We start from the raw sequence: 8,317 nt of genomic DNA on the forward strand, positions 1-8,317 counted from the left end.
ATTAGTCTCAAGCTAAATAGTCATGCTAATTATGATTTGATACTAATACATTCAAAGTGGCCATTGAACACTTGACCATTGAAATAAAATATGATAGATTAATTACTAACATTATTGCTCAATACATGAAAACGTTAGTTAAAATCAATATATATACTTGTATAATTTTTTATTAAAAATTCTCAGTTTTGAGTTGTTGGGGTTTCCATAACGAAAATAAACGTCATAACAAAGTGTAGACGTTCTGTTTTTTCTTTTTTTTTTTAGGATATTCACTGGTTCACTAGAGCTTATCTATTAAACGTCATTTGTTAACTGTTAAGTGAGCAAGATAGGTGTTACTATGCAATTACAAATATACCCCTTGATAAGTTTTACTTAGATGTAAAATTATTGGAAAAAGGTGATTTTAATAATTTCATCTTTGCCCAATTCGCAAATAATAATCTCACCTATTGATTATTATTTAATAATCCCACCTTTGGGGTTCATCTTCTCTTATTAGTCCTTTATGACAGGTAACTTGAAGAATGGGTAAGTTTTTTTTATTTTTTTTATTTTATTCTTTCTTTCTCCTATTCTCCCTCAGACCCTCATCCTCCAATTCCATCACAAGTCAGCCCATTCTCTCTCCTCCCTTTCCCTTCCATGACTTTCCCACCTCACTTTCTCTCTCTTCCTACCACAAGGTAATAGTAGCAGCAAATGGGGAAATTGGAGAATACGTAAGGTGGGGTGTTTTGCGGGAGGGGAAAGGACAGTTGAGGGTTTCGAGGGTAGGGGTTTCGTGCATAGGGTAGGGCGTGGGTGGGAGTGGCCAGCCGTGGGTGGGGTTTTTCATGGATGGGGATGGCTGGTCCGTGGGTGGGGGTGGCTGGTTATGGGTGCCTGTTTCAGAGAGAGGTGGTTGCGCGTGGGACGTGGCTGCGTGTGGGAGTTGGCTGGTCTTGGTGGCCGGAATCAATGGAGGAGAAGGGGAAAAGGAAAGAAAATTGAAAAATTAAATTTTTTTTTAAAAAAAAAAATAAAAATATATTTGGACGAATCATAAAATGACACGTCGCATGTTCACCTATTATACCAGTTACTAACAAGTTAAGGACCATTACAATAAGATGATCCCCAAAAGTGAGATTATTAAATAATAATCAATAGGTGAGATTATTATCGGCGAACCGGCTGGATTATTAGAATCAATTTTTCCAAAATTATTAAGGTTAGAAGTTGGACAGCACTCACAAAACAAATCACACTTTTATCGGCAAGGAACAGCAAAACCTTTTCTCATTAAAAAAAATGGGTAGAGGCGGTGGCAATGGTAGAGGTGGCAGAGGCAGCAAAGGCGGCAAACTCGGCGGCGATGGTTACACTGGGTTGTACCGGTTCTGCTTTTTCTGAAGTATCTTTTTTCTCCCTCTCTTTTATTATTCCTATTTTCTGCACTCTGATTGTTTTAAATATATAAAATCTTTTGCCTAATCCAAATGCCTTCAGTGGTTTATTTTGCTGATCTTTATTCAGTCGTCAGTTAACGTTTAATGTAACTAATTATTAAGGCGTTATGGTTTGCAAATCATTGCTTTCTTTCATGATTTTTTTTTTTTTAACAACTTGCCTTCTTTTTCATGTGGATTACCATAATTTTGGAAGTAAAATTAGATTTAATGTCAATTATAATTGAAATATTTGGACGTTAATATTACCCCTTGACAAACTTTTAAATAAATCGGATGCACAATAAATGCATAAAAGTTACCCTGATATAAATAAAAGTTACGAAGTATTTATGGTTTATTGATAAAAGTTATTTAAAAAATTATAAAAGTGGCCCTAAATTTGATAAAAAGTGACTTCTAATGTACAGTAAATTAATATACACCGGATCTATACAAAAGTTATTCTTACCTCTTTCACATATTTTTGAATTTAGCACTCTTCATTTATGAACATTAAGTATAGTTTTTTACTTATCTATATACTGTATAAAATTTTAATAATACGGAGTAATATGTATTATTTTGTTGGATTTGTAGTTTGGTACAATCTATATTTTCAAAAATATTAATTGTCAAAAGTTAAAAGGTTCCACCAATTCACTTTAAATTATATGTAGAGATTAGGTACATTTGTTTAATTAAAAATATCAAACATTTAAGATGAATATGTTGCAAAATTTTAAAAACATAATGGAATGTTGATTTGTATGTTGATGTTAGGATGTGTTTTGCAATATTTAGAATGATTTCTTATACTTCGTATGAATCGTATCATATATCGGCTCATTACTCTTGTTATGTATGCAAGTCCTTCTTGGAGCTTATTCTTTCCATAATTGAGGTGATATACCTAATACTGTATGATCTTAGTACCTGCCAACCATCAAATACGAGATGAATTAGTGCTTAGTGCTACCTTCCCTTTTTCATTCAAAACTCCTTCGTACAAGATGTTTGTTTATTTTTTGTTCTTTCATTTTAAGCTTGTTTGATTTTATTGTTGGAGCAGGGATTTTCGGATCAGGGTATGATTCAGGTAATTTAAACGCTTTTCTTTCTCCAATTCGAAAAACATTATGTAACAATAAATTGAATTTTGAAATATTTAAGATGTTAAATCTTTACATATGTACATGGACATTTGAGTCACTTGATTGAATTATTTGTTTGATCATAACACAATGACGTACTAAAGAGAATTGCTATATATATCACGAGGAATTCGTGACACGGATGAACTCTTAGTGGTTTTAGGAAGGCAAGAAACGGGAATATCTCAAATAGAGGCTTATGATTTATTGAGAAAAGAGATTGGTGTTTATGAAGCTAGTGAGGTAAAGCTCGCCCACATGTATTCTGGAGGTATGCGTACTAAGGAATGCAAGGATCTCCTGCGGTATTATCATGAAGTAAGTCTATATGTTTGGCTTTGTTCAATTATCGTGTCAATTAGATGTATTTACATTTAATACGTACTCTCTCCATAACTAAATTAAAGTTTTTCTTTCCTGAAGGCTGTCGAGGAGGAGGCTAATAAACCAAACGAGTATCACTATTTGTCAAAAGCTTTTATAAACATTTGAAAAAATATTGTGGCTACAAGGGTGAGGAGTAATGGATTCTTTATAAGGCCTGCAATGCAAGCGTTGATGAATCACAAGATATTTACTCTAGGAAATAGATAGTGCACATCTATAACTAATACTAAAGTAGTAACCGCTGACATTACAATTGTACAAGCTTTTTCTATTAAATTTTTTCCCGCCTAAAAGCTTTGATGATGTCATTTTTTTTTTGTGATATTTCATAAGAAGCTAATTTATTCAAGAAAATTGGAATACAACTCTTCAATTCGATTTTCAATTATCTATTTTTAATTATCTAATTTGTCTTGGCATTAGTTCTAAGTTTCTTGTGAAAAATAGATATTTTGAGCTTGGGATTATGCATTTGACTATGTTAAATATTGAATGATAATATTTAAATATAATTTATTTTTAGTGATACGTATTTTCTTCTAAATTATGGAGTACAATCAACCTTACTTTAGCTTCTTATTAATTGAGTTTTTTTGACCAAATTTGTAAACCCAATTTCATTTTCAATATTATTCCTTCAAAATAATTTGTAATTAAGTTTTTTTATGTGCTTAAAAGTTAGAAATTAATGGATATTAGGTTGTTAGTGCTTTAGTGCCATATTAATCTTCTCAAATAAAGTACTAGCATTATCTATTTTTTAGTCTAAGTTTGTTATTGTAGGGTAAGAGGCATCTATCATAATTGAATGAAGTATGCAAGTATCAGTATTATTTTCTATTCAATAATAAAATATCAGTATTATTTTCAACGTTTATTTATATTCTCTTTTACTTCTTATTCCAACAGTAGGATGATTGATAGTTATGAAATTTTGACTTAGTATTTTGATTTTGCAGAGTCTTTACAGCTCCTACATCATAGGGTTTTGGTTATTCATCAATTTGGATGTTGTGTTAATTAATTTAAAAGTTGGCTACTTTAGGTCAATTATATAGAAAGCATTATTGAATGTATTATAAGTATATCATTAACTACATAAGCGTATGATTTTATCTATTAATTTATTTTAGATGCATGTTTGATCATTTAACAAGAAATTAAAGTTATTTATTTATACATACTTATGACATACGAGTATAAAAATATGTGTTAGGATTTTTACCTTCTAACAATGAATTTATGACAAATTTGAAAAGATTATTTGTATTTGTATTTCTATACTGCAATTTTTTTTTTTGTTAAAACCGTGCACCGTACGGGACTAATCTAGTTTAGTATAAACTTATTAAGCTAGGTCCTAGTTTTATTAAACATAGAGTAAATAAATTGGGCTAATGGACTTTACAACTACAAATAAATAAATAAAAAACTTAAAATGTTGGTATTGAAGATTAAGGGCTTGTTCACTTCAGCTTAATTTCAGTTCATTTAAGCTTTAATCAGTCCAGTTCAGTTCAGCTTCTAATTTCCTTCTCTCATAAAATATTCATTTAAGCTCTATTCAGTCAGTTCAGTTCCAATCAGTTCAGTTCAGTTCAGCTCAACTCTAATTAGTTCTGTTCAGTTCAGCTCCAATCAGTTCAGTTCAATAAATATGAACATGCCCTAAGCAAAACAATATTTATACATCAACCCTACACGTTTGCGAAATTGTGATCGTAGACTTTGCTTAATTAAATTGGGCTAATGGACTGCGAAGTACAATCTACGAAGTACTTCTTTTGTATCTTGGGTTAGCCCAAAACCAAAAAGACTTAATTTTCAATGTTAGCGGTTTTGTTGCCTCTTGAAGTCCAACACTAGTTAAAAAGTGTGACTAATATTATTTTTATTACAAAAAAAAAATTTGATTTTTTGACAAAGAATTGTCTTGTTAAACTTTATAGAGTAAAAAAAAAAAATAATAATAATTGATTTTCCAAGTGAATTGTTTTGTTTTATTGACAAAGAATTGTTTTGTTTACATTACGAAAAGTAACCGAATTGTTTAACCTCTATCTTTATTTGTTTGATGGACGTCATGGAACATTTTTGTTAGTATTTTCAGTTTTGGCTACCTATTTGCTTATTAGTCTGATTTGTTCGACTTTTCAAAACAATCTTTCAATAAGGGGTTTTTATGAACACCCCTATTTACAGCGTTTTTATAGGCTTGTAGCTAATTGAGTAAGCGTGTTTTAATCTAAAGTTATATTACAAAAATTTTCCTAGAGGATTTGTAGATGAAGTTCTCTAAAATTATTGGTCTAAGCACTCGTCAAAAAAATTCTCGGCTTCGACAGTTCTTCATAAAACGGCCATAACTTTCTCGTTTCTTATTGAAATTAAGCATATGACCTATCGTTGGAAATATCTTACAACAAGCAATCAACTCCATCTAAAATCACCTCAAGATTTGAAGGTTCACCATTCCACTAAATTTCAAGTCACAAAATAACATTTATCATTTTAACCTTACAATAATTACATCTTTCTACATATTGTTTTATTTTATTCACCAATTTTTCTTACACTCGTATATCTTTTTACATCAACTTTTTTTTTTTTTTTTAATTCATCTTACATACACTTACGTTCTTCAACATCTTGCACGCGTATTACTTTTTTTTTTTTTTTTTTTTTTTGAGGGAAAAATATAGGTATTACTTGACAAACAATATATGAGTGTAACAGTGTGACAGAAAATTTCAGCATCTCTATTTTTTTTTTTTTAGGGGGGGTGGGGAAATCCACTAATTTTGTAAGAAAATTTGGCTGTATCTATTAGTGTCAAAACAAACAACCCTACAAGTCGAACATTATTTGCACTATAAAAAAAATAAAAAATAAATAAAAAGAAAGAGGAAGAAGTTCAACATTTTCTTAAAAAAGGGTCGGTAAGTTGGTGGTAATTGTCTTAGGAATTAGGACATAACACAAATTGGGTAATGTAATTAACAAATCTACAGCTAGCGGATAGAGACTCAAAGCCCAAAGGGTTGTTGTCCAAACACCCCAAGTACATAGAGCATTGACTACGAATAGTGGACTCTTTGTATATTCCCTTTTTTTTTTTTTTTTTAAAAAATCTGTCTTTACCAAAAATTCCCTTTGCCCTTGTATTAAAATTTAAACCACACAATTACTGTTTTATATTTGGTATGTTATTAGCAAATGATAAGACTATAGCACACCCAAACAAACTAATAAATTGAGTAATCTTGTATTTATTCCACTAGGTGTTGAAGGAAAGAAATAAAATAGACTCTCTTCTAGACAAATTTATTTGATATATCAACCGTCATAAATATATAAAGAAAGAATCTAGGGTTTTAAAATAGGTTAGGGACACTTGTTTGCTTGATTAGATATTCTAATCTAAATTTGAGAAAGTGTAATTAAGTGTATAACAATCTACTATTAGCCTTCATTAATAATGATATCACGTGTACGAAATATGTAGATGTGTGTTAAGGCGTATAAATTATAACAATCATGTTAGTATGTTACAATCTTAGCATTTACTACTGCGTCGAAGTTACTAACTTGAATTGGCATATGAAAATGATATCACGTGCGCAATAAGTTCACTTATTCCCCTTTCATGATGGGATACATCAAAATCATTTGCGTGGATGTAATCTAGGTGATTTTAACTAATTAAGTTATATCTGTTAGGCCCTGTTCTTTTGAGCTTCTGGGCATAGCAGAGCCGAGCAGATTTCATTAATATTAATATTATTATTATATCTAATATTATTATAATTACTAATATTATTATTACTAATATTATTATTATTACTATTATTATTATTATTATTATTATTATTTTTACTATTATTATTATTATTATTATTATTATTATTACTATTATTATTATTATTATTATTATTACTACTACAATTATTATTATTACTACTGCTGCTGCTGCTGCTACTACTACTACTACTACTACTACTACTACTACTACTATTATAATCATTAAATTTTATTATTAAATATTAATTATAATTAATAATATTTATATTATTAAATATTAATTATGTTATTATTAATATTATTATTATTAAATATTAATTATATTATATTAATATTATTATTATTATTAAATATTAATATTTAATAATATTATTATTATTAAATATTAATATTTAATAATATTATTATTATTAAATATTAATTATATATTATTATTATTAAATATTAATTATATATTATTATTATTAAATATTTATTATTATTATTAAATATTATTTATATATTATTATTATTAAATATTAATTATATATTATTATTATTAAATATTTATTATTATTATTAAATATTATTTATTTATTATTATTATTAAATCTTTATTATTATCATTAAGTATTAATTATTTATTATTATTATTATTAAATATACATTATTATTATAATAATTCAATATTAAGTATTAATTTTAAGCAGAGCAGAGCAGGGCAGAGCAGATTGAAGCAGAGCAGAGCAGAGCAAAGCAGAGCAGATTTCAGCAGAGCAAAGCAGAGCAGAGCAGCTCTAAAGAACGGGGCCTTAGTCTCTCATCTCAAAATTTAGTGTTTCAAATAATAAAATAATTTTTCAAAAACATACAAATAGAAGTCAATTGTCCTATTATGATTTATGAGTATTATGACTACCTTAGTTTTGTTGTTTAGGACTAATAAGCTTTAATGTTGGCTAATAAATTTAAACAAGATAAGTTTAAGAATGATAAATTCTTAAGGGTTAAAAGGGACAGCCTAGATTTAAATTTACCACTATGAATTCATTTTAATAATTTCATACAAGGTCAACTGATTTGAGTTTAGTTGAACTTATTAATCTTTATTACTTGATCTAATTTTTTTCAAAGGTGAATATAACATGGCCTAGATGGCAACATGTTGTAATTTTTTCATTTATCTATATATTTATTTATTTTTTTGAAGAGTAATGATCTGAATAATAGCTTTTTGAAGAGTAATGATCTTAAAATAGCTAAAGTGTTTTTCACACTAATTTTTTTTACAAAAAACAATTAACCATAAAATGAGTGTCAATTATTTTAAGAGTAGATTGAGTACCAAACTTCCAAAGATCCATATTCCATGTTAGTTTCACATTAAGTTAACAACGGTCAATCTTTTCCATTAAATTTAATGAAAATACTTGAATAGTCTACTTAACCCAAAATTTTAAACCAAAACTTTCCCAAAGGACATTTTTGGCATTCCACCCTCTAAATCTCCAATCCTTACCACATCACATAAATTCCCTCCTCCAAAAAAAAAAAAAAAAACCC

Source organism: Chenopodium album, chromosome 14, assembly GCF_948465745.1.
Source record: "Chenopodium album chromosome 14, dcCheAlbu1.1, whole genome shotgun sequence".
NCBI classification, from domain to species: Eukaryota; Viridiplantae; Streptophyta; class Magnoliopsida; order Caryophyllales; family Amaranthaceae; genus Chenopodium; species Chenopodium album.